The following is a 27872-nucleotide window of genomic DNA, read 5'->3' on the forward strand; positions in this document are numbered from 1 at the left end:
TAGTGCCATTGTACAAAGGCAAAGGGGATAAGAGTGAGTGCTCAAATTACAGAGGTATAAGTTTGTTGAGTATTCCTGGTAAATTATATGGAAGGGTATTGATTGAGAGGGTGAAGGCATGTACAGAGCATCAGATTGGGGAAGACCGGGTGGTTTCAGAAGTGGTAGAGGATGTGTGAATCAGGTGTTTGCTTTGAAGAATATATGTGAGAAATATTTAGAAAAGCAAATGGATTTGTATGTAACATTTATGGATCTGGAGAAGGCACATGATAAGAGTTGATAGAGATGCTGTGTGGAAGGTTTTAAGAATATATGGTGTGGGAGGCAAGTTGTTAGAAGCAGTGAAAAGTTTTTATCGAGGATGTAAGGCATGTGTACGTGTAGGAAGAGAGGAAAGTGATTGGTTCTCAGAGAATGTAGGTTTGTGGCAGGGGTGTGTGATGTCTCCATGGTTGTTTAATTTGTTTATGGATGGGGTTTTTAGGGAGGTGAATGCAAGAGTTTTGGAAAGAGGGGCAATTATGAAGTGTGTTGGGGATGAGTGAGCTTGGGAAGTGAGTCAGTTGTTGTTCGTTGATGATACAGCGCTGGTGGCTGATTCATGTGAGAAACTGCAGAAGCTGATGACTGAGTTTGGTAAAGCGTGTGAAAGAAGAAAGTTAAGAGTAAATGTGAATAAGAGCAAGGTTATTAGGTACAGTAGGGTTGAGGGTCAAGTCAATTGGGAGGTAAGTTTGAATGGAGAAAAACTGAAAGAAGTAAAGAGTTTTAGATATCCAGGAGTGGATCTGGCAGCGGAAGTGAATCATAGGGTGGGGGAGGGGGCGAAAGTTCTGGGAGCATTGAAGAATGTTTGGAAGTCGAGAACATTATCTCGGAAAGCAAAAATGGGTATGTTTGAAGGAATAGTGGTTCCAACAATGTTATATGGTTTCGAGACGTGGGCTATGGATAGAGTTGTGTGCAGGAGGATGGATGTGCTGGAAATGAGATGTTTGAGGATAATATGTGGTGTGAAGTGGTTTGATCGAGTAAGTAATGTAAGGGTAAGAGAGATGTGTGGAAATAAAAAGAGTGTGGTTGAGAGAGCAGAAGAGGATGTTTTGAAATAGTTTGGTCACATGGAGAGAATGAGTGAGGAAAGATTGACAAAGAGGATATATGTGTCAGACGTGGAGGGAACGAGAAGTGGGAGACCAAATTGGAGGTGGAAACATGGAGTGAAAAAGATTTTGAGTGATTGAGGCCTAAACATGCAGGAGGGTGAAAGGCGGGCAAGGAATAGAGTGAATTGGAACGATGTGGTATACCGGGGTCGACGTGCTGTCAATTAGATTGAACCAGGGCAGATATCTAAAACACTTTACTTCCTCCAGTTTTTCTCCATTCAAACTTACCTCCCAATTGACTTGACCCTCAACCCTACTGTACCTAATAACCTTGCTCTTATTCACATTTACTCCTAACTTTCTTCTTTCACACACTTTACCAAACTCAGTCACCAGCTTCTTCAGTTTCTCACATGAATCAGCCACCAGCACTGTATCATCAGCGAACAACAACTGACTCACTTCCCAAGCTCACTCATCCCCAACACACTTCATAATTGCCCCTCTTTCCAAAACTCTTGCATTCACCTCCCTAACAACCCCATCCATAAACAAATTAAACAACCATGGAGACATCACACACCCCTGCCGCAAACCTACATTCTCTGAGAACCAATCACTTTCCACTCTTCCTACACGTACACATGCCTTACATCCTCGATAAAAACTTTTCACTGCTTCTAAGAACTTGCCTCCCACACCATATATTCTTAAAACCTTCCACACAGCACCTCTATCAACTCTTATCATATGCCTTCCCCAGATCCATAAATGCTACATACAAATCCATTTGCTTTTCTAAGTATTTCTCACATATATTCTTCAAAGCAAACACCTGATTCACACATCCTCTACCATTTCTGAAACCACACTGCTCTTCCCCAATCTGATGCTCTGTACATGCCTTCACCCTCTCAATCAATACCCTCCTATATAATTTACCAGGAATACTCAACAAACTTATACCTCTGTAATTTGAGCACTCACTCTTATCCCCTTTGCCTTTGTACAATGGCACTATGCACACATTCCGCCAATCCTCAGGCACCTGACCATGAATCATACATACATTAAGTAACCTTACCAACCAGTCAACAATACAGTCACCCCCTTTTTTAATGAATTCCACTGCAATACCATGCAAACCTACTGGCTTGCCGGCTTTCATCTTTCGCAAAGCTTTTACTACCTCTTCTCCGTTTACCAAATCATTTTCCCTAACCCTCTCACTTTCCACACCACCTCGACCAAAACACCCTATATCTGCCACTCTTATCATCAAACACATTCAACAAACCTTCAAAATACTCACTCCATCTCCATATATATTTTCTTTTTTGCTTTGTCGCTGTCTCCCGTGTTTGCAAGGTAGCGCAAGGAAACAGACGAAAGAAATGGCCCAACCCACCCCCATACACATGTATATACATACGTCCACACACACAAATATACATACCTACACAGCTTTCCATGGTTTACCCCAGACGCTTCACATGCTCTGATTCAATCTACTGACAGCACGCCAACCCCGGTATACCACATCGATCCAATTCACTCTATTCCTTGCCCTCCTTTCACCCTCCTGCATGTTCAGGCCCCGATCACACAAAATCTTTTTCACTCCATCTTTCCACCTCCAATTTGGTCTCCCACTTCTCCTCGTTCCCTCCACCTCCGACACATATATCTTCTTGGTCAATCTTTCCTCACTCATTCTCTCCATGTGCCCAAACCATTTCAAAACACCCTCTTCTGCTCTCTCAACCACGCTCTTTTTATTTCCACACATCTCTCTTACCCTTACGCTACTTACTCGATGAAACCACCTCACACCACACATTGTCCTCAAACGTCTCATTTTCAGCACATCCATCCTCATGTGCCAAACTTTATCCATAGCCCACGCCTTGCAACCATAGAACATTGTTGGAACCACTATTCCTTGAAACATACCCATTTTTGCTTTCCGAGATAATGTTCTCGACTTCCACACATTCTTCAAGGCTCCCAGGATTTTCGCCCCCCCCCCCCCCCCCCCCCCCCCCCCATGATCCACTTCCGCTTCCATGGTTCCATCCGCTGCCAGATCCATTCCCAGATATCTAAAACACTTTACTTCCTCCAGTTTTTCTCCATTCAAACTTACCTCCCAATTGACTTGACCCTCAACCCTACTGTACCTAATAACCTTGCTCTTATTCACATTTACTCTTAACTTTCTTCTTTCACACACTTTACCAAACTCAGTCACCAGCTTCTGCAGTTTCTCCCATGAATCAGCCACCAGTGCTGTATCATCAGCGAACAACTACTGACTCACTTCCCAAGCTCTCTCATCCACAACAGACTTCATACTTCCCCCTCTTTCCAAAACTTTTGCATTCACCTCCCTAACAACCCCATCCATAAACAAATTAAACAACCATGGAGACGTCACACACCCCTGCCGCAAACCTACATTCACTGAGAACCAGTCAACTTCCTCTCTTCCTACACGTACACATGCCTTACATCCTCGATAAAAACTTTTCACTGCTTCTAACAACTTGCCTCCCACACCATATATTCTTAATACCTTCCACAGAGCATCTCTATCAACTCTATCATATGCCTTCTCCAGATCCATAAATGCTACATACAAATCCATTTGCTTTTCTAAGTATTTCTCACATACATTCTTCAAAGCAAACACCTGATCCACACATCCTCTACCACTTCTGAAACCACACTGCTCTTCCCCAATCTGATGCTCTGTACATGCCTTCACCCTCTCAATCAATACCCTCCCATATAATTTACCAGGAATACTCAACAAACTTATACCTCTGAAATTTGAGCACTCACTCTTATCCCCTTTGCCTTTGTACAATGGCACTATGCACGCATTTCGCCAATCCTCAGGCACCTCACCATGAGTCATACATACATTAAATAACCTCACCAACCAGTCAACAATACAGTCACCCCCTTTTTTAATAAATTCCACTGCAATACCATCCAAACCTGCTGCCTTGCCGGCTTTCATCTTCCGCAAAGCTTTTACTACCTCTTCTCTGTTTACCAAATCATTTTCCCTAACCCTCTCACTTTGCACACCACCTCGACCAAATCACCCTATATCTGCCACTCTATCATCAAACACATTCAACAAACCTTCAAAATACTCATTCCATCTCCTTCTCACATCACCACTACTTGTTATCACCTCCCCACTTGCGTCCTTCACTGAAGTTCCCATTTGCTCCCTTGTCTTACGCACTTTATTTACCTCCTTCCAGAACATCTTTTTATTCTCCCTAAAATTTAATGATACTCTCTCACCCCAACTCTCATTTGCCCTCTTTTTCACCTCTTGCACCTTTCTCTTGACCTCCTGTCTCTTTCTTTTATACATCTCCCACTCAATTGCATTTTTTCCCTGTAAAAATCGTCCAAATGCCTCTCTCTTCTCTTTCACTAATAATCTTATATATATATATATATATATATATATATATATATATATATATATATATACATACGTACGGGTAAGAGAGATGTGTGGAAATAAAAAGAGCGTGGTTGAGAGAGCAGAATAGGGTTTTTTGAAATGGTTTGGTCACATGGAGAGAATGAGTGAGGAAAGATTGACAAAGAGGATATATGTGTTTGAGGTGGAGGGAACGAGGAGAAGTGGGAGACCAAATTGGAGGTGGAAAGATGGAGTGAAAAAGATTTTGTGTGATCGTGGCCTGAACATTCAGGAGGGTGAAAGGAGGGCAAGGAATAGAGTGAATTGGATCGATGTGGTATACCGGGGTTGACGTGCTGTCAGTGGATTGAATGAGGGCATGTGAAGCGTCTGGGGTAAACCATGGAAAGCTGTGTAGGTATGTATATTTGTGTGTGTGGATGTGTATGTATATACATGTGTATGGGGGTGTGTTGGGCCATTTCTTTCGTCTGTTTCCTTGCACTACCTCGCAAACGCGTGAGACAGCGACAAAGCAAAAAAAAAAAAAAGCTGGTGACTGAGTTTGGTAAAGTGTGTGAAAGATGAAAGTTAAGAGTAAATGTGAATAAGAGCAAGGTTATTAGGTACAGTAGGGTTGAGGGTCAAGTCAATTGGGAGGTGAGTTTGAATGGAGAAAAACTGTAGGATGAAGTGTTTTAGATATCTGGGAGTGGATCTGGTAGCGGATGGAACCATGGAAGCGGAAGTGGATCATAGGGTGGGGGAGGGGGCGAAAATTCTGGGAGCCTTGAAGAATGTGTGGAAGTCGAGAACATTATCTCGGAAAGCAAAAATGGGTATGTTTGAAGGAATAGTGGTTCCAACAATGTTGTATGGTTGCAAGGCGTGGACTATGGATAGAGTTGTGCGCAGGAGGATGGATGTGCTGGAAATGAGATGTTTGAGGACAATGTGTGGTGTGAGTTGGTTTGATCGAGTAAGTAACGTAAGGGTAAGAGAGATGTGTGGAAATAAAAAGAGCGAGGTTGAGAGAGCAGAAGAGGGTGTTTTGAAATGCTTTGGTCACATGGAGAGAATGAGTGAGGAAAGATTGACCAAGAGGATATATGTTGGAGGTGGAGGGAACGAGGAGAAGAGGGAGACCAAATTGGAGGTGGAAAGATGGAGTGAAAAAGATTTTGTGTGATCGGGGCCTGAACATGCAGGAGGGTGAAAGGAGGGCAAAGAATAGAGTGAATTGGAGCGATGTGGTATACCGGGGTTGATGTGCTGTCAGTGGATTGAATCAAGGCATGTGTATGGGGCTGGGTTGGGCCATTTCTTTCGTCTGTTTCCTTGCGCTACCTCGCAAACACGGGAGACAGTGACAAAGCAAAAAAAAAAAAAAAAAAGATTATATATATATATATATATATATATATATATATATATATATATATATATATATATATATATGTATATATAAATTGGAGGTGGAAAGATGGAGTGAAAAAGATTTTGAGTGATCGGGGCCTGAACATGCAGGAGGGTGAAAGGTGTGCAAGGAATAGAGTGAATTGGAACGATGTGGTATACCGGGGTCGATGTGCTGTCAATGGATTGAACCAGGGCATGTGAAGCGTCTGGGATAAACCATGGAAAGTTCTGTGGGGCCTGGATGTGGAAAGGGAGCTGTGGTTTCGGTGCATTATTACATGACAGCTAGAGACTGAGTGTGAACGAATGGGGCCTTTGTTGTTGTTTCCTAGCGCTACCTTGTACACATGAGGGGGGAGGGGGTTGTTATTCCATGTGTGGCGAGGTGGCGATGGGGATAAATAAGGGCAAACAGTATGAATTATGTACATGTGTATATATGCATATGTCTGTGTGTGTATATATATGTGTATATTGAGATGTATAGGTATGTATATTTGCGTGTGTGAACGTGTATGTATATACATGTGTATGTGGGTGGGTTGGGCCATTCTTTCGTCTGTTTCCTTGCGCTACCTCGCTAACGCGGGAGATAGCAACAAAGCAAAATAAATAAAATATATATAAGGCGACATATATATATATATATATATATATATATATATATATATATATATATATATATATATATTTTTTTTTTTTTTTTTTTTTTTTTGCCGCTGTCTCCTGCGTTTGCGAGGTAGCGCAAGGAAACAGACGAAAGAAATGGCCCAACCCACCCCCATACACATGTATATACATACGTCCACACACGCAAATATACATACCTACACAGCTTTCCGTGGTTTACCCGAGACGCTTCACATGCCTTGATTCAATCCACTGACAGCACGTCAACCCCGGTATACCACCTCGCTCCAATTCACTCTATTCCTTGCCCTCCTTTCACCCTCCTGCATGTTCAAGCCCCGATCACACAAAATCTTTTTCAATCCATCTTTCCACCTCCAATTTGGTCTCCCTCTTCTCCTCGTTCCCTCCACCTCCGACACATATATCCTCTTGGTCAATCTTCCCTCACTCATTCTTTCCATGTGCACAAACCATTTCAAAACACCCTCTTCTGCTCTCTCAACCACGCTCTTTTTATTTCCACACATCTCTCCTACCCTTACGTTACTTACTCGATCAAACCACCTCACACCACACATTGTCCTCAAACATCTCATTTCCAGCACATCCATCCTCCTGCGCACAACTCTATCCATAGCCCACGCCTCGCAACCATACAACATTGTTGGAACCACTATTCCTTCAAACATACCCATTTTTGCTTTCCGAGATAATGTTCTCAACTTCCACACATTCTTCAAGGCTCCCAGAATTTTCGCCCCCTTCCCCACCCTATGATCCACTTCTGCTTCCATGGTTCCATCCGCTGCCAGATCCACTCCCAGATATCTAAAACACTTCACTTCCTCCAGTTTTTCTCCATTCAAACTCACCTCCCAATTGACTTGACCCTCAACCCTACTGTACCTAATAACCTTGCTCTTATTCACATTTACTCCTAACTTTCTTCCTTGACACACTTTACCAAACTCAGTCACCAGCTTCTTCAGTTTCTCACATGAATCAGCCACCAGCGCTGTATCATCAGCGAACAACAACTGACTCACTTCCCAAGCTCTCTCATCCCCAACAGACTTCATACTTGCCCCTCTTTCCAAAACTCTTGCATTCACCTCCCTAACAACCCCATCCATAAACAAATTAAACAACCATGGAGACATCACACACCCCTGCCGCAAACCTTACATTCACTGAGAATCAATCACTTTCCTCTCTTCCTACACGTACACATGCCTTACATCCTCGATAAAAACTTTTCACTGCTTCTAACAACTTGCCTCCCACACCATATATTCTTAATACCTTCCACAGAGCATCTCTATCAACTCTATCATATGCCCTCTCCAGATCCATAAATGCTACATACAAATCCATTTGCTTTTCTAAGTATTTCTCACATACATTCTTCAAAGCAAACACCTGATCCACACATCCTCTACCACTTCTGAAACCACACTGCTCTTCCCCAATCTGATGCTCTGTACATGCCTTCACCCTCTCAATCAATACCCTCCCATATAATTTACCAGGAATACTCAACAAACTTATACCTCTGTAATTTGAGCACTCACTCTTATCCCCTTTGCCTTTGTACAATGGCACTATGCACGCATTCCGCCAATCCTCAGGCACCTCACCATGAGTTATACATACATTAAATAACCTTACCAACCAGTCAACAATACAGTTACCCCCTTTTTTAATAAATTCCACTGCAATACCATCCAAACCTGCTGCCTTGCCGGCTTTCATCTTCCGCAAAGCTTTTACTACCTCTTCTCTGTTTACCAAATCATTTTCCCTAACCCTCTCACTTTGCACACCACCTCGACCAAAACACCCTATATCTGCCACTCTATCATCAGACACATTCAACAAACCTTCAAAATACTCACTCCATCTCCTTCTCACATCACCACTACTTGTTATCACCTCCCCATTTGTTGGGGTGAAGAGGGTGGCAAGAGTAAGTGAGCTTCGGAAGGAGACTTGTGTGAGGAAGTACCAGGAGAGACTGAGTACAGAATGGAAAAAGGTGAGAACAATGGAAGTAAGGGGAATGGGGAGGAATGGGATGTATTTAGGGAATCAGTGATGGATTGCGCAAAAGATGCTTGTGGCATGAGAAGAGTGGGAGGTGGGTTGATTAGAAAGGGTAGTGAGTGGTGAGATGAAGAAGTAAGAGTATTAGTGAAAGAGAAGAGAGAGGCATTTGGACGATTTTTTGCAGGGAAAAAATGCAATTGAGTGGGAGATGTGTAAAAGAAAGAGACAGGATGTCAAGAGAAAGGTGCAAGAGGTGAAAAAAAGGGCAAATGAGAGTTGGGGTGAGAGAGTATCATTAAATTTTATGGAGAATAAAAAGATGTTCTGGAAGGAGGTAAATAAAGTGCGTAAGACAAGGGAGCAAATATATATATATATATATATATATATATATATATATATATATATTTTTTTTTTCTTTTTTTTCCAAAAGGAGGAACAGAGGGGGGCCAGGTGAGGATATCCCACAAAGGCCCAGTCCTCTGTTCTTAACGCTACCTCGCCAATGCGGGAAATGGCGAATAGTTTAAAAGAAAGAAAAAGATATATATATTCGTACGAGTCCATGGGGAAAATGAAAGACGATAAGTTCGCAAGTGCCTTTTTGTGTAATAATCATATCATCAGGGGAGACACCAGAGAAATACAATGATCAGTTAATATACAACGAAGATATGTAGCTTGGATGCCATTTGGTAAACATGTGATTCCATCGCATGTTTACCAAATGGCGTCCTAGCTACGTCTCTTCGTTGTATATCAACTGACCATTATATTTCTCTCTTGTGTCTCCCCTGATGATGTGATTATTACCCAAAAATGCACTTGAGAACTTATCATGTTTCATTTTCGTGTGCTCATAGTAATATACTTGATCATGTGCAAAATTGTGATCCTTTCCAATATATATATATATATATATATATATATATATATATATATATATATATATATATATATATATATATATATATATAAATTGTACATTTCCTTTTCCATAGCCAGAGGTTGAACCATTATGTGACATTCATTTTTTTTCGTTCATTTCAAGCTAAAAGTTTGTTTTCTAAATTGTTTCTTACATTTTTCATATGTATATATATGTATGTGTGTGTGTGTGTGTGTATGTGCGTATGTGTGTGTATGTGTGTGTGTGTGTATATGTATATATATATGTATATTATCCCTGGGGATAGGGGTGAAAGAATACTTCCCACGTATTCCTCGCGTGTCGTAGAAAGCGACTAGAGGGGACGGGAGCGGGGGGCCGGAAATCCTCCCCTCCTTGTATTAACTTTCTAAAATGGGAAACAGAAGAAGGAGTCACGCGGGGAGTGATCATCCTCCTCGAAGGCTCAGAGTGGGGTGCCTAAATGTGTGTGGATGTAACCAAGATGTGAAAAAAGGAGAGATAGGTAGTATGTTTGAGGAAAGGAACCTGGATGTTTTGGCTCTGAGTGAAACGAAGCTCAAGGGTAAAGGGGAAGAGTGGTTTGGAAATGTCTGGGGAGTGAAGTCAGGGGTTAGTGAGAGGACAAGAGCAAGGGAAGGAGTAGCAATACTCCTGAAACAGGAGTTGTGGGAGTATGTGATAGAATGTAAGAAAGTAAATTCTCGATTAATATGGGTAAAATTGAAAGTTGATGGAGAGAGGTGGGTGATTATTGGTGCATATGCACCTGGGCATGAGAAGAAAGATCATGAGAGGCAAGTGTTTTGGGAGCAGCTGAATGAGTGTGTTAGCGGTTTTGATGCACGAGACCGGGTTATAGTGATGGGTGATTTGAATGCAAAGGTGAGTAATGTGGCAGTTGAGGGAATAATTGGTATGCATGGGGTGTTCAGTGTTGTAAATGGAAATGGTGAAGAGCTTGTAGATTTATGTGCTGAAAAAGGACTGATGATTGGGAATACCTGGTTTAAAAAGCGAGATATACATAAGTATACTTATGTAAGTAGGAGAGATGGCCAGAGAGCGTTATTGGATTACGTGTTAATTGACAGGCGTGCGAAAGAGAGACTTTTGGATGTTAATGTGCTGAGAGGTGCAACTGGAGGGATGTCTGATCATTATCTTGTGGAGGCTAAGGTGAAGATTAGTATGGGTTTTCAGAAAAGAGGAGTGAGTGTTGGGGTAAAGAAGGTGGTGAGAGTAAGTGAGCTTGGGAAGGAGACCTGTGTGGGGAAGTACCAGGAGAGACTGTGTACAAAATGGAAAAAGGTGAGAACAATGGAAGTAAGGGGAGTGGGGGAGGAATGGGATGTATTTAGGGAATCAGTGATGGATTGCGCAAAAGATGCTTGTGGCATGAGAAGAGTGGGAGGTGGGCTGTTTAGAAAGGGTAGTGAGTGGTGGGTTGAAGAAGTAAGAGTATTAGTGAAAGAGAAGAGAGAGGCATTTGGACGTTTTTTGCAGGGAAAAAATGCAATTGAGTGGGAGAAGTATAAAAGAAAGAGACAGGAGGTCAAGAGAAAGGTGCAAGAGGTGAAAAAAAGGGCAAATGAGAGTTGGGGTGAGAGACTATCAGTAAATTTTAGGGAGAATAAAAAGATGTTCTGGAAGGAGGTAAATAGGGTGCGTAAGACAAGGGAGCAAATGGGAACTTCAGTGAAGGGCGTAAATGGGGAGGTGATAACAAGTAGTGGTGATGTGAGAAGGAGATGGAATGAGTATTTTGAAGGTTTGTTGAATGTGTCTGATGACAGAGTGGCAGATATAGGGTGTTTTGGTCGAGGTGGTGTGCAAAGTGAGAGGGTTAGGGAAAATGATTTGGTAAACAGAGAAGAGGTAGTAAAAGCTTTGCGGAAGATGAAAGCCGGCAAGGCAGCAGGTTTGGATGGTATTGCAGTGGAATTTATTAAAAAAGGGGGTGACTGTATTGTTGACTGGTTGGTAAGGTTATTTAATGTATGTATGACTCATGGTGAGGTGCCTGAGGATTGGCGGAATGCGTGCATAGTGCCATTGTACAAAGGCAAAGGGGATAAGAGTGAGTGCTCAAATTACAGAGGTATAAGTTTGTTGAGTATTCCTGGTAAATTATATGGGAGGGTATTGATTGAGAGGGTGAAGGCATGTACAGAGCATCAGATTGGGGAAGAGCAGTGCGGTTTCAGAAGTGGTAGAGGATGTGTGGATCAGGTGTTTGCTTTGAAGAATGTATGTGAGAAATACTTAGAAAAGCAAATGGATTTGTATGTAGCATTTATGGATCTGGAGAAGGCATATGATAGAGTTGATAGAGATGCTCTGTGGAAGGTATTAAGAATATATGGTGTGGGAGGCAAGTTGTTAGAAGCAGTGAAAAGTTTTTATCGAGGATGTAAGGCATGTGTACGTGTAGGAAGAGAGGAAAGTGATTGGTTCTCAGTGAATGTAGGTTTGCGGCAGGGGTGTGTGATGTCTCCATGGTTGTTTAATTTGTTTATGGATGGGGTTGTTAGGGAGGTAAATGCAAGAGTCCTGGAAAGAGGGGCAAGTATGAAGTCTGTTGGGGATGAGAGAGCTTGGGAAGTGAGTCAGTTGTTGTTCGCTGATGATACAGCGCTGGTGGCTGATTCATGTGAGAAACTGCAGAAGCTGGTGACTGAGTTTGGTAAAGTGTGTGGAAGAAGAAAGTTAAGAGTAAATGTGAATAAGAGCAAGGTTATTAGGTACAGTAGGGTTGAGGGTCAAGTCAATTGGGAGGTGAGTTTGAATGGAGAAAAACTGGAGGAAGTGAAGTGTTTTAGATATCTGGGAGTGGATCTGTCAGCGGATGGAACCATGGAAGCGGAAGTGGATCATAGGGTGGGGGAGGGGGCGAAAATTTTGGGAGCCTTGAAAAATGTGTGGAAGTCGAGAACATTATCTCGGAAAGCAAAAATGGGTATGTTTGAAGGAATAGTGGTTCCAACAATGTTGTATGGTTGCGAGGCATGGGCTATGGATAGAGTTGTGCGCAGGAGGATGGATGTGCTGGAAATGAGATGTTTGAGGACAATGTGTGGTGTGAGGTGGTTTGATCGAGTAAGTAACGTAAGGGTAAGAGAGATGTGTGGAAATAAAAAGAGCGTGGTTGAGAGAGCAGAAGAGGGTGTTTTGAAATGGTTTGGGCACATGGAGAGAATGAGTGAGGAAAGATTGACCAAGAGGATATATGTGTCGGAGGTGGAGGGAACGAGGAGAAGAGGGAGACCAAATTGGAGGTGGAAAGATGGAGTGAAAAAGATTTTGTGTGATCGGGGCCTGAACATGCAGGAGGGTGAAAGGAGGGCAAGGAATAGAGTGAATTGGAGTGATGTGGTATACAGGGGTTGACGTGCTGTCAGTGGAGTGAATCAAGGCATGTGAAGCGTCTGGGGTAAACCATGGAAAGCTGTGTAGGTATGTATATTTGCGTGTGTGGACGTGTGTATGTACATGTGTATGGGGGGGGGGTTGGGCCATTTCTTTCGTCTGTTTCCTTGCGCTACCTCGCATACGCGGGAGACAGCGACAAAGTATAAAAAAAAAAAAAAAAAAAAAAAAAAAAAAAAAAATATATATATATATATGTTTAAAAAAAAATATATGTATATATATATATATATCTATATTATTATTTTGCTTTGTCGCTGTCTCCCACATTAGCAAGGTAGCATAAGGAAACAGACGAAATAATGGCCCAACCCACCCACATACACATGTATATACATACAAGTCCATGCCTAGCAACCATATAACATTGTTGGAACCACTATTCCTTCAAACATTCCCATTTTTGCTTTCCAAGATAATGTTCTCGACTTCACACATTCTTCAACGTTCCCAGAACTTTCGCCCCCTCCACCCCCCTATGATTCACTTTCGCTTCCATGGTTCCATCCACTGCTAAATCCACTCCCAGATATCTAAAACACTTCATTGCTGAGTAGTTGTTATAGAATTTTCTGGAAGTTTCCAGTAATGTAAATAGTAGTATGAATATAAGGGCCTTAAGCCAGTCAGTTCACTTTAGATGTAGCTAAGTGGATATATACACATACATCTTTCTGAGATGGCATCTAGTGGCTGCAAGCATTTGGCAGATGCTTTTTGCAATGTCTGCGGCAGTTTATTGAAATATGAGCGAAAAGGTACTGCTTGGCAGCACCAGCTAAGATGTGCAAGGCCTACAAGGCATAATTTGGCTTGCCTGTCGGGAATCAAGACAAATTCTGGGCACCTCATTTCATCTACAAGCTCTGCAAAAAAAAAAAAAAAAAAACTGGAAGGTAAGATAGACAATTGTTGCCTGTTTGGATGGCAGAACTTTATTTCAACCTTTTTTTAGAATTTTTTAGATTTAAAGAATTTTTTATTTCATTTTCTAGATTTTCAGTGTAATTGAAAAAATGTATATGGAATGTGTTGAGAGAATGTCAAATTCATCATGGTAAAATATGTAAACAAATTATAACTTTTTTCATCACATTTTTATATTGTTCTTTTGTGGGGTGGAACAGAAGAGAAAAGAGGGAAGTTCACCATCCCAAGAATATGGCAAGAACCCACTGACCACTCAAGCAATTACTATTTCTGCATGGTAGACCCTTCCAAATGTCGGACTGGCAAGATTGCACCTACTACTATTACGTATCTGGACCTTCCATCATCCATTGCTCTGGTGCCACACGGTCCTGAGCTCCCTGTGCTCACTCATCTGGAGAGAGAGTATCTGTTGTCAGAACAGACCAGTAAGTCAAAGGGGGAGGAAGACGTTGTAGACCCAGATTACAATACCAGAGTTGCAGCTGAGGAGAGACACCCATACTATCCCAAACAGAGAGACCTCAATGACTTGATCAGAGGTCTTCGTCTCACAAAGTCCACTGCCAAGATTTTGACAACAAGGCTTAATCAGTTGAACTTTTTGGATGAAATTGTGCGAATTCCAGATCAGAGGAATCGTCACTTAGGATTTTCCAGCTTCTTCACCCATCAAGATGGGCTCTGTGGCTGCTACAATGTAATCAGTCTGTTCAAGGCAATTGGAATTGCCTGTAACCCAAATGAGTGGCACCTCTTTATTGACAGTTCTTTCAGGAGCCTCAGAGCTGTGCTGCTCCATGATGGGAACAAGTGCCCATCTCTTCCCCTGGCTCACTTGGTGCACCTCAAAAAAGAATACAATAGTGTCAAGACCTTGCTAGACACCTGGAAGTATGATGAGTACAGCTTGGATGTCATCGGAGACTTCAAAATGGTGTCATTCTTGACAGGTCTCCAAGGCAGTTTTACCAAGTTTCCCCACTATCTTTGCCTTTGAAACAGCAGGGTCACCGCGGTGCACTACCACAGGTGGGACTGTCCAAAGCTGACCGAATTTTCTGTGGGGATGAACAACATCAAGTGGGAGTCACTGGTGGAACCCCGGAAGGTGTTAATGCCACGACTGCACATACAGTGAACCCTGGAAGATGGTGTTAATGCCACCCTGCACATAAAATTAGGCCTTATGAAACAATTTGTCACTGCTTTAGATAAGGATTCTGCAGCCCTCATGTACCTTCAAGACTTCTCCGCTAAGCTGTTTAAGGCAAAGGTCAAAGCTGGTATCTTCGCCAGACCATGGATGAAGAAGATCCTGGAGTGCAAGGAATTATTGGAGAAACTCACCAGGAAAGAGAATGCAGATTGGTACAGCTTTGTCGCAGTGGTTCGGAGCTTCCAGGGCAATTACAAGGCTCGTAACTATGTGGAGCTGGTTGAGACTATGGTGAAGAACTATGGCAAAATGGGCCACAGGATGTCCCTCAGAGTCAATATCCTTGATGCTCATCTTCATAAATTCAAGGAGAACATGGGAGCATATTTGGAGGAGCAAGGCATGTGCTTCCACCTGGATAAACTAGACTTTGAACACCGCTACCAAGGAACATACAACGAGAGCATGATGGGAGACTATATATGGGGTCTGATTTGTGAGAGTGATTTATGGTACAATCATAAATCTTGAATAGCTACTCACTTCTAAATCTTTTGTGATCACTTTTGTTTAGCATTCATGTAAATATGTGTTGATATTTTTTCATATGTTATTTTTCTGACATTACGTGATTACATATTTGCAAGTTCGCTCATTATCCAATTGGAAATAAGTAAATTTCAAAATACCATTGTCCTGGTCACAAAAGCAAAGTTTGAAGGGAATTATAGCCTTTTCTCTACTTTTTACCTATAAACAGTTAGGAAATGACACTTACTACCTGGGAACAAAAATTGTGTTACCAAGTGTTATCACTATCATTAATAAATATGAAAAGAGAACTGGTCCCAAAACTGATCTCTGTACTATACCACATGTTACATTTAACCATTCTGAGTCTTGACTGTTAATCACTCCTTCTTTATTACGGCCAATCAGCCAGCTTCATAACCATCTAATTACAACCCCATCTATACCGTGTGACTACTTTTGTCAGTAACCTTTGATGTGGAACTTTATTGAATGCTTTTTGGAAATCTAAATAAATGACATCAACTGCTTTACTTTAGTTATACATGTTGATAAATATGACAAAAGAAATAATGCAGATCTGGCAGACAAGAATGATTGAAAACTATGCTGAGCTTTGTTTGTCAAGTGGTGGTTCTACAAATGATTCAGTCTTATCCTGAATGATTGTTTCCATAAGTTTATCAACAACAGGTGTTCAGCTGATTGTATGATGATTCCTGTGTGGTGATTTATTGTTTTTTTTAATATTAGAAATACTTTAGCAAACTTCCATTCCTCTGGAACATTTTCCATAGCATGTAACTACTTAAAAAGAGTAGTCAAAGGTTTCACTATCTCATTTGTCTCCTCTGTCTTTGTCCTATGTTAAAACTTATCTGGATCTGCTGTTTTATTTGATTTCACTATATATAGCATTGAAAGTATATCTTCACCTTTTGTGTGAATAAGATGCAAGATGTTTGCCTTCTTAGCAAAGGAACTGGATTTGGAACTTGATTTATATCTTCAGTTGTAAATACAGGTGCAAGAAAATAATTTCGAAGGCAGGGGTGATGTGTTTATCATTGATTCATCTATATAAGTGATTTTTTTCGTGAGTGCTTCATTGTTGGTTTATCAAAGTATCTAGGATGTGATGTTAAAGGTCTGGCCTTTATATATCTTTCACTCCTGATACTAAACCTTTAATATTTATGTAATATTAACATGTTAACTCAAGGATACCTTTGTTTAATGTCAGTATGTGTATATGATTTTAGGGATCTGATCATTTGGTATCAAGAGGACTTGGTATTTTTTTATGTTAGAGGCTCTAATTGCAGACAAAAATCTATGTTGAGGTAGGGCCTTAATTGAAGTGTGAAGAGGTTTAAAAAAATGTAGAAATAAGACAAGATGAAAAATATTAGATATTTCTGTCACTTGAAGTATTTGCATTCCTCCTCCTGAGGTTTTTGTAAATGATAAAAGGGATGAAAAAAAAAATGTAGATTACCTCAACATAATTTAATGTTAAAAGACAAAGCAAGAAATAGATTATATATCTTTATCAGCAGAAGTTCCTGTAAGTTTTCTTTGTGATATGTTAATTTTTTACATTGGTTGTGAGCCTCTCTGCCATATAACTCCTCACAGGGTTTTGATAAAATGTCATAATTATGTCTGGGGTTAGGGGAGAAAGAATATCCCTGCATGTCATAAAAGATGGGACAAGAATATGGAGCCAAGCAAGGAGTGCTCATCCTTCTCAATGGTTCAAGCCTGGGTATGTAAATTTGTATGGATGAAACCAAGATGAAAAGAAGAGAGAAATAGGTAATATGTTTGAGGAAAGGAACCTGGTTGTTTTATCCCTGAGTGAAACAAACTGCAAGAGTAATGGCAAAGAATGTGGTGGGGATGCTACATGGGTAGGGCAAGGGCATGAGCTAAGGTTTGGATAGCATTTCTGCTGAAGGAGAAGTTTAGCAATATATGTAAGACCTTAAGGGAGTGAGATCCAGACTGATGTGGGTAAAAATGGAAATGAATTATGAGAGGTGTGTGATTATTAGTGCTGATGCACCTGGATTAAGAAGGGTGTTGGGGAGGCAGCTGAGTGAGTGTCAGTAGTTTTGTTGTGAGAAATCAGGTGTTAATGAGGGGTGATTTGAGTGATGTGAACAGCTTGTGGAATTATGCAATGAAAAAAGATATTTGTTGAGGAGTACATGGTTCAAAAAATGAGACATTTATAAATATATTTGGATTAGGAAATATAGTAAGCAGGCTTTATTGGATTATGTATTGTTTTACATGCTTGTAGAAGACAGACTTAAATGTGAAAGTGCTGAGAGGGCCATTTGGTAAGAAGTATGATCATTACTTTATAGAGGTAATGTTAAAGATTTGTAGATGTTTTCAGAAGAGGAAATGATGTCAGTGAGAAGAGGTTGGTGAAAGTAAATGAGCTTGGAAAAGAGGCTTGGGTGAATAGAAACCAGGTGGATTAAATGTAGAATGGCAAATGGTGAGAGTAAGTGAAGCTAGGTAAGTGAATGAGGAATTTGGGGTGTTTAAGGAAGCATTGCAGGAATGTGTGAGGGAAGTGTGTGGTTTGTGGAAGATGGGAGGTGGGTGTCAAAAAGGGTAGTGAGTGGTGGGATGACACAGTTGAATTGCAAGGGAAACAGAAAAAAGATATTTATGGGTGTTACTTACAGGGAAGGAGTTTGAGTGAGGAGGAAATGCACAATACAAGAGAAAGCAGCAGGAGGTCAACAAGAAGGTGTAGGAGTTGAAAAAGAGGACAAATGAGAGTTGGGGTGAGTGAACATCAACAAACTTCAGGGAAAATATGAAAATGTTTTGTAAGGAAGTTAACAGTACAGGAAGAATAAAAAAACAAATGGGAACATTGGGAAAGAGTTGCAGAGATGAGGTGAATGGGAGTTGGAGTTAGTGCTTTGATGGATTGTTGAATGTGTTTGTTGACTGTAGCAGATTTAGGGTATTTGGTCTGGGAGATACACATAGTGAGAGAGTCATGGCAGTTGGTGTGGTGAAAAGAAATCGTAGTGTATGATGAAATGTGGCAAAGCAGCTTGAGTGGATGATATTGCAGTTGATTTTCTTAAAAAGGCAACAGTGTTAATGACTGGTTAGTTGGGATTTCATTGTGTGTATGAATCAGGGCAAGGTGCTTGAAGGTTGGTGAAATGCCTGTATAGTGCCATTCTATATATATATATATATATATATATATATAGGCAAGGGGGTAAAGGTTTAAGTTTGTTGAGTGTACTTGATAAATTGCATGGAAGAGTAGTGATTGAAAGATGGTGGATGCTCGAGCATCAGACTGGGGAAGAACAATATGTTTTCAGGATTGGTAGAGGATGTGTGGATCTTGTGTTTTCTTCGAAAAATGTGAGAAATAGATGGATAAGTTTGTGGCATTCATGGATCTGGAGAAGGCGCCTTATATGATAGGGTTGAGTGAAATGCTTTGTGGAAGATGTTACGAATATCTGGTGTGGGAGGAAAACTGTTAGAAGCAATAAAGTTCTATCAAGAGTGATATGTATGTTTGCAAATAGGTACAAGCATGTCTTGATTCACATGATACTTACGTTCTTGAAAATGGCTCGGTAAATCAAAAACTTGTAATTCAAACAATGTAAATAGTGCACATTTGGGAGGTTTTTCTGATATTCCCTATCCAACTGAAGAAGACATTCGAGAGCATTTCTAGCAATACCGCATTATGCTTGTCAACCTTCATTTTTAATACTTCTGTATTAAAAATGGACAAAACTGAGAGCAAAGCTTTTGCCTCACTCCATTCATACAAACATAGGTGATATCCTTCCAGGCCTCAACAATGATCATGATGGCATCCCCAATGGTGGAGGACTTCCAGAACTCCTTCACAGCATCTGGTCATTCTTTGTAGCCTTCATGAATTTTGCAAGTGCACTCCTCAAGTTGTAGGCCTTGACAGTAGATATCACCCCTTGATCTATTGGGTGGATTAGAGATGTAGTGTTAGGTGAAAGAAAGATTACTTCAGTGTTCTCACTAAGGTCCTTTATTAAAGGCGGATAGCCAAGGGCGTTATCAATAAGGAGAATCTTGAAACACGTTTATCTTTGCGCATTATTCCTTCAGCTCTACATGGAGCTTTGCAGCAGAATAATGACAGAAAACTCTACTTGGTATCTACCCCTTTGGATTAGAATAATGAAAGACAGGCAAAAATTATTTCACATATCCCTTCAGAGCCCCATGATTTCCCAAATGTTAGACCATTAATGGTTTAAACTTGCAAACACCTTTAGCACTTGCACCTCATAACCAGTGTGAGGTGATCCTTGACAGCTTTGAATGCTTGTGCAATCTGTTTTTCATTGGAAATGCATGTTCTCGAAGGCATTCTATTCCTAAATAACCCAATCTTGTCCATGTTAAAGATCTGCTTAGGAGAATAACTTATTTCCTTGACAGTGGTAGCATCAGCATCAGTAAAAGCAGCTTCACTATTCATCTTGATGATGAGATAACTGTAGCATTTCCTAGAATTCATGAGTCAGCAGAACTTGCTTGAAATGAGTTTGCTGCTCCTTCCTCTACTGCCAGATCATCATATATACTCCAGGCCTATGTCCATACCACAAGCATGTTGACATGAACATATTCATGACTTTGGTGTTCATTCCATATGCTTAACATCCGTTCCATTTTCTTGATGATCAAACCTGGGGAAGAACACAAGGTCTGAGATGCACTGATTAATGTTTCAGTCTTGGCACTCTCTGATTTTCTCTTGACTATTATGAATAGTCCATAAATTGGTTTCACTAAGTCCAGGGGCATGCTTCACATCAGCTGCTTGCATCTCTCATAACATGTGAGCACATCCATCTTAATCTCACTGGTGATGACCTTACACTTGTTAGCACCATTGATGCCAGGAGGGCTTAACATATACTTTGTTGGCATTATGCAAGTGGCAAAACACATACAATATGCATTTTCTTGCAGAGCGAAATATTGTATTGCTCCATGACCTATCCATGCCATGTGAACACACTTCTCATACTGCTCTGGCAATACCACACCACTGCATTGCCATAATTGCCAGCCCAATGATGATCACATTATTCCAAGCATAAGCCCATATAAATTGAGAATTGTGTAAATGGATCATGCAGGTTCCTGAAAATTGCATTATTCAAATGCATAAATCATGAGGTCCCAGTGGAAATAAGGGTGAGTGGTTCAAGATGAAGGTGGGTCTAAGGCTGGGGTGAGCAATTCCTTACTGTTTAATGTGTTTATGGGTGAGAATGTGAGAGAAGTGAGTTCAAGGGTTATGGAGAAAGGAGCAGGTACACGGTCTTCTTAGGATGGGGAGGCCTGGCAGGTGAGTCATTTGTTGTTTGCTAATGGTATGACACTGTTGGCTGATTTGAGTGCAAAACTGTTCAAACTGGTGTCTGAGTTTAGGAGTGTGTGAAAAGAGACAATTGAGAGTAAATGTAAATAAAAGCAAGGTTATTACATTTGACAATGAAAAGAAATGGGTTTTGTGGAGTGCGAGATTGAATGTTGATAATGTGGAGGAAGTGGAGTGTTTTAGATACATGGGAGTGGAAGTAATATCAAGTAGAACCATAGGAACTGAAGTAAGTGAAAGGTTGGGTGAGGAATATAGCTTTTGGACACATTGATGACTGTGTAGAAAGAGATGTCACAGTATATAGGGGCGAAGATGGGTATGTTTGATGGTATAGTCATCCTGTTGGTGCTTTGTGAATGTAAGGCATGGGCCGTAGACAAAAATGTAAAGGGTAAGGTGAATGTGGTGGAAATGAAATGTCATATGATATTATATGGTATAAGCAGGGTTAATCAAATGATAGGTTGAGAAAGGTATGGCAGTATGTATGAGTGAGATGAAAAGGGTGTGCTGAAATGGTTTGGACATATGGAAAGGATGAATGGAATAAGAATGACAAAGAGGTTACTTATGTCAGAAGTGGAAGGAACAAGATAAAATTGAAACCAAGGAGAAGGTGGAGGTATGGATTGAAAAATGCTCTGAAGCCTCATAGCATGAACATGCGGGAGGGTATGAAGAGTGCAAGGATTAGACCAGTTGGGGAAAGTGTGTATACAGGAGAGGATATGCTGTCAATAGGTTGAACCAGGACACTTGAAGAAGTCAGCAGATCTACTACATGGGATCTACTAGTGTGCGGGGGGCTCTGGTTATTGTTCATTATACAAGATGGCTAGAGAATGGGCGTGAGTGAGGAGGCCATTTCTTTATTCCTGGTGTTACCATGCTAATGCAGGAAATGGCACAGATGCATGAAAAATATTACTATCATCATCACTGTATCCCTCTCTGTCAGAACCTTCTGACGAAATTGCATCTTATTTCTTTTCTTATTACTGGATATTTATACTTATAGCTGCCAGGTGCAGAGGTTTCATTCTTGCAGAAGCTGCATAATGTATTCTTCCTTCATTGTATTTGTAGGGTAATTGATAATTATGAAATTTCTGAGGGTGAATTAATACTGTTGATGATGTATGGCATGTACTTATGACTCATGGATGCTTCTGGAGATTAAAATGGGGGCAGGAAACATCAGCACATATACATTTATAGGACTCTGGTCCATAGTGTTTAACGTATGTGTAGGACTGAAAAGAAGGATCTCAGCTGTGTATGACATTATCATTATATATCAAAGATCAAGTCTGTATCATCAGTGCTTAATATTGATGGCATCATCTCATGAATTGTTGAAATTTCATACAAGAGTTTTATTTTTACATGATGTACCCTAGATACAAAGGGTCTCCTCTGTGTTATGCAGAACATTTAACACTAATGTTTGCTTTTCTTTCACTGGCAGCTCTCTGTTTTGAGCACAAGAACTTGACATGGGACCTCAGGCTCTCCTGAATGACATGCTGCCACAAGAGTAAAGTATAGCTATTGTAGCATTATGGAGAACCTTACAGCAACGATGTACAACACTAGATAACCAACTACAAGAAAAGAAGTAGGCTCAGAAAAGAAAGAAAAGACATAATGACTAGAGTAATGAAAACAGTAGAATCAGGTAAAGAGCATCATTAACAATAAGAATGTTTATGGCACAATAGCATAGAAGTGAAAGATTTACAATAAGAAAGGGGTAATACGATATGAAGAAATATTTTGCTAATAATGAGAAAGACCACATTTGATATCCAGTACAATCAAACTTTTCTTGATATTCATCATTATTGTTATTACCAGCTACATTTTTCGTGACATGATCCTATGGTACAGAGATGTATTTTGCAGTTTGTATATTTTGTCACAAATTATCCTATTGTTTGGCAGTCAAATTATGAGAATTGATAAGCATATATTATTCAGTAATCACTCCCAGTGCCAAGATAGCATTATGTCAGAAGGCATAGCATGAATTCTAAACAGGCAAATCATGCATTGAGAGTTCTTGAGATGTAAATAGTTATCCCAGTTTTAAATGTGATTTTAGTATTATGTATTTGTTAAGAATGCCCAATTATTGATGATGGAATTAACTTTTTTAAAAAATACAGCTACTAATTGTCGACATTGGTTGGGAACATATATAAGCAGAAGATATGTAGTGTGAAAAAGAAGACAGTCAAGTGGGAAGTGAATTCAGAGAGACTCGAGAAATTTTCCATATAATATTGGGAACATATATTGAGAGGACTACTGATTGTAATCCAGAGTAACTGCCATGTTAGCATTTTGAACAAGGTTAGAGGATGTAGTACGTCACTCTGAAAGTGAGAGGAGGGGACTGGTCCTCTTATGATCTTAGGTGGGGAGTGAATGCAAGACCAGAAATTGCTGACTTTTCTACTATGCATGTTTCGTGAGTTGTTAATCTCATTACAGTTGACCCTAGGTCAGTTGGGTCAGGGTGGGTCAAGCTTAGTACTTCACTCACACTTCATGGTGTGGTGTATATATACCACACAGTACACCAGCTAGGGTTATTCACCCTACTTCTGGTCCACATCTGAGGTTGTCATGAACTTCATTCTGGGCTTCAGTATTGTTATTTCACAAGATTGCATTATGGAGGGCAAACAATTGACACATTCTATATACAATAAAACATTTCTAAAGAATTCCCTCATAAAAAGAGATACACTGACAGACAAAGATGAGAAATCCTTCAAGTGTTCAGAGTACCAGAAAAGCTTCATCCAACATTGTAACCCTGACAGGTCCAGTAAGGTATACACAGGAAATAAACGATTTGAGTGTTCACTGTGCCAAAACACTTTCTCCCGTAGGAGTGATTTATTGCGGCACACAATCATTCACACAGGAGAGAAACCATTTGAATGTTCACAATGCCAAAAGAACTTCTCACAGAAGAGTAATTTAGTGAAGCACATGACAACACATACAGGAGAGAAGCCATATGAATGTTCACAATGCCAGAAGAATTTTTCACAGAGGAGTGATTTATTAAGGCACACAACTATTCATACAGGAGAGAAGCCATATGAATGTTCACACTGCCAAAAGACCTTCTCCTTGAGGAGTAATTTAGTAAGACATATGACTGTTCATACAGGAGAGAAGCCATATGAGTGTTCACATTGTCAAAAGACCTTCTCACGGAAGACTAGTTTAGTGCAGCACATGAAACTTCATGAAGATGAGAAGTTGTTCACTACTGTCCACCCAGGTCAATCCTGCTGCTACAAGGCTAGTCAAAAACACCACACATCCTGCCTCCACAGTTGTCATTGTGACAAGAAGACATGCTGCCACCAAACATCTAAGGATTATTTGATGTTTCACTCAATAATAAAGAAGTTTAGTGGCCCTGATGGAGTAAAACAGGAGTTTGGTAATGGTGCAGAATCCATAATATGTACACCAGACCTTCGTCCAGAATTAGTCAGATTTGGTCCTGAGTTCTCCATAAAGGCTGAAGTGGAGGACATTGACATTGTTAAGGAAGAGTTCTGAGGGTTTTGAAGTTAATCTTTGTCTGAAGATAAAATTGAACTAACCTTTGATTTTTCAAACAGTGAACTGGTGAAGAGAGAATGAAATTTACTGTGTATACCTTGAAAGTATATATGATGTGTTTAGGGGAACACTATGCCAGTTGCAACAATTCTCTATTTAAAGAGGTAAAATGGTTTTTATGTAAAATTCTTTGTGTTTATTTTATATGCTGACTCATATTTGAGGAAGGCAATTCCTATACAGTATCTGAAATGATTGTGATGGTAATATGGTGCTCAATTGATTTACCAGCGTTTTGCATACATGATATATACAAATAAACTTTCAAAATTTGGGACCTGGAAATGTTCAAATTTTGGGAAAATTTGGACTTTAGAGACCAAAACATCATCTCTGTACTCAGAAACAAATGCTTGTAAAACCATCTAATGAGAGCACTAGGGTAAACTGCTTGTGAATCTTTTCTTATATCATTTCAAAAATGAACACAGATCAGGCAATTTTGATGGTATACACCATGATATTCTGGTTTATTTTGGCTATTTTGGGGGTTTAGTCAAATCAAGGAGATGGAACTTCTTTGGTTCAAAACATTCAACATCTAGTTGGCAACATTATTTGACATTGTATTTTTCATGTAGTATGTGTACATAGTTTTCTTCAGTAAGCTCTTACCTAATGCACAAATTGATATTTGTCTATATATTTGGAAAATTGTAAGAGAAAATAGGTGAACTAGATGGAGGTGTATCTTACTGATCATTAGAGATGGTGATCTTTTCATAACATTTAACTTATGATCAGTAAAATCATGTGGTGTATTATATTCTTCAAATATTTTTCTACATCATTGTCTTCAGCAGGTTCTTACTTTACTGAATTGATAATCTTGCGCATATTTGGATAAATACAAGGAAAAATTGCTGAAGGAAATGGTTGTATAATGGTGAGGTACCTTTACAAATACAATACCAGTACGATTTTTTTCCTCTCTTGGTAAGTTAAGTACAGTACCACTTGCTTCTTTGTTGTTTTATTATTCTTATACAATGTTCTTTCATTTCATAAGAGAGAATTGATTTTTTTACTATAGTATTTTTTTTTCCAAAAGAAGGAACAGAGATGGGGGCCAGGTGAGGATATTCCCTCAAAGGCCCAGTCCTCTGTTCTTAACACTACCTTGCTAATGTAGGAAATGGTGAATGGTAAGAAAGAAAGAAGTATTTCAATATATGAGATGTATTTCCATGGTCGGAAGACCGATCCGGTGTAAGCATCAGTGCAAAATATTTTTTTCTTTGACAATAAATCTTCTCATATTTTATATGAATCATTGTTCTACTAGCTCACCTGAACACAAATTTATTAGTTTTGATGGTGTAATCTGCATTAGACTATTTTTGGGGTTTTGCCTACCAAATTGGAATTCATACCTAGCTCCTGCAACCCTTTGGTTCAAAATATTCAACATAAGGTCAATAGAATGATGCAATGAACTTTTTCATAAATATTTGCAAACACAGTTCCTTTCAAGGTTTTTATATAATGCATGAATTAACAAGTATGTACATTTTCAGAAAATTATAGGTGAAAAAGATATAGCCTTCTACAAATCATTCGTGATGGTGTTAACTTCAAAACATTTTAAGATGTAATGAATAGATTGATATGATGTTTTTCATATTTTTTCTACAATACTCTCTTCAGAATGTCTATATTTAATAGATGAAGTAATAATAATTTTCATATGTAGAAAAAATGTAAGAAAAACCAACCAAAAATAGGAGTGCATTGGTAAGATATTTTTTATCAATGTTTTCCAACCACAGGTATCTTTTGTTTTTCTTCGAATAAGTTCAGGACTATATTACTTGCTCCTTTTTTGATTTATTATTTCCATTTGATATTCTTTCAATTGATGAGAGAAATTTTCATTACTACCATACTATTTTGATATTAAAGTTCTATTTCCATGTTTGTGAGACAAATCTAGTAAGAACACTAGTTGTGAAATATTTTTTTTCTTTGACAATTCTTACCATGTATTAAACATGCCTTTATTAATTCATTTGAATGCAACTTTGGCAGTGTTGATGGCATATATTGTGTTATTCTGATCTGCATTAGCTTTTTTCATTTACATTTTTCTAGATCTGAAGATGATTACTAATTCAGTCGTAAGGTAAAAACATTCTGAAAAGAATTGTGTGGATAAATATACAAAAATGCAATATACTGTATTATTTTCATCCCTGGGGATTGGGTTGAGAGAATACTTCCCACATATTCCCTGCGTTTCATAGAAAACGACTGAAAGAGGAGGGAGCGGGAGGCTGGAAATCCTCCCCTCTCATTATTAATTTTCCAAAAGAAGGAGCAGAGAAGGAGGCCAAGAGAGGATATTCCCTCTAAGGCTCAGTCTTCTGTTTTTAATGCTAACTCGCTAACGTGGGAAATGTCAAATGTGTACGAAGAAGACTATTATTTTATTGATTATGGTTTGAATGTATTTAATGATGTAGACACCATCATTGACAATCAATCATAAATGAAACCTCTGTATATTTCACCTTTTATTTTTATGTTAGCTGAGACAGCACGGGCAGCTGTTCTAATCAAGGCCATCCCATTAACACTGTACATATACCCTAGCCTGAGTCTGATACCCATTTTATCGAAGAGCCCTTAGGGATGAATGAACAGCTGGGTTGACTGCAACCAGGAGTTGAACCTATGCGCTCTACCCTGGGCTGCCCATGAGTGTATCATGTTCAGGAATGCTAACCGCAACACCATGGGAGTCTAATTAATTTCTGAAAAATTAAGATAATTATCAATTCATATGTTTGGCAAGAACCTGCTTAATAGAACTATGTTCAAAATCTCTTTTAGAAATATGATACTTATATCATAATCTGTCGAAAATATTTGCTGTTCTGAACTAAAGGTGAACATGGACCCAAACTGACGTAGAAAAACATGTAAGATACACATGAGGTTATTTTGAACTTAGATTTTAAAGACCTTTAATATTTTGACATTCAAATTTTGGAAGTTTTGCCTGTATTGTGTAAAGCCATTGGAGAAAGAGCTAGGTTTATTTAACAGGGTTTATTTTGTGTGGAACTGCATATATATTTTGGTGATAACATAGATGCTGTAATGTAAAACTTGTTCTTAATGCAAATAAAGGTTATTTATTTTGACAGAAACTTGTC

The 27872-nt window shown here is 39.6% G+C and overlaps 1 protein-coding gene across 8 annotated transcripts in view; it reads left to right on the forward strand.

Annotated features, from left to right (window-relative positions):
• Window positions 1-27872, forward strand: part of LOC139754191 (uncharacterized) — a 115039-nt gene that overhangs the window by 10297 nt on the left and 76870 nt on the right. For 2 of the 8 annotated variants that reach the window (XR_011713846.1, XR_011713844.1), the window contains exon 2: window positions 22532-27866. The exons of 3 other annotated variants lie outside the window; for them this stretch is intronic. The gene's annotated coding sequence lies outside the window, so the exon portion shown is untranslated. Of the gene's footprint in view, window positions 1-18325; window positions 18428-22531; window positions 27867-27872 lie in introns of those variants that run through there. 3 more of the 8 variants (XR_011713848.1, XR_011713845.1, XR_011713847.1) reach the window with 2 other exon arrangements.

Source organism: Panulirus ornatus, chromosome 16 (genome assembly GCF_036320965.1).
Source record: "Panulirus ornatus isolate Po-2019 chromosome 16, ASM3632096v1, whole genome shotgun sequence".
Classification (NCBI taxonomy): domain Eukaryota; kingdom Metazoa; phylum Arthropoda; class Malacostraca; order Decapoda; family Palinuridae; genus Panulirus; species Panulirus ornatus.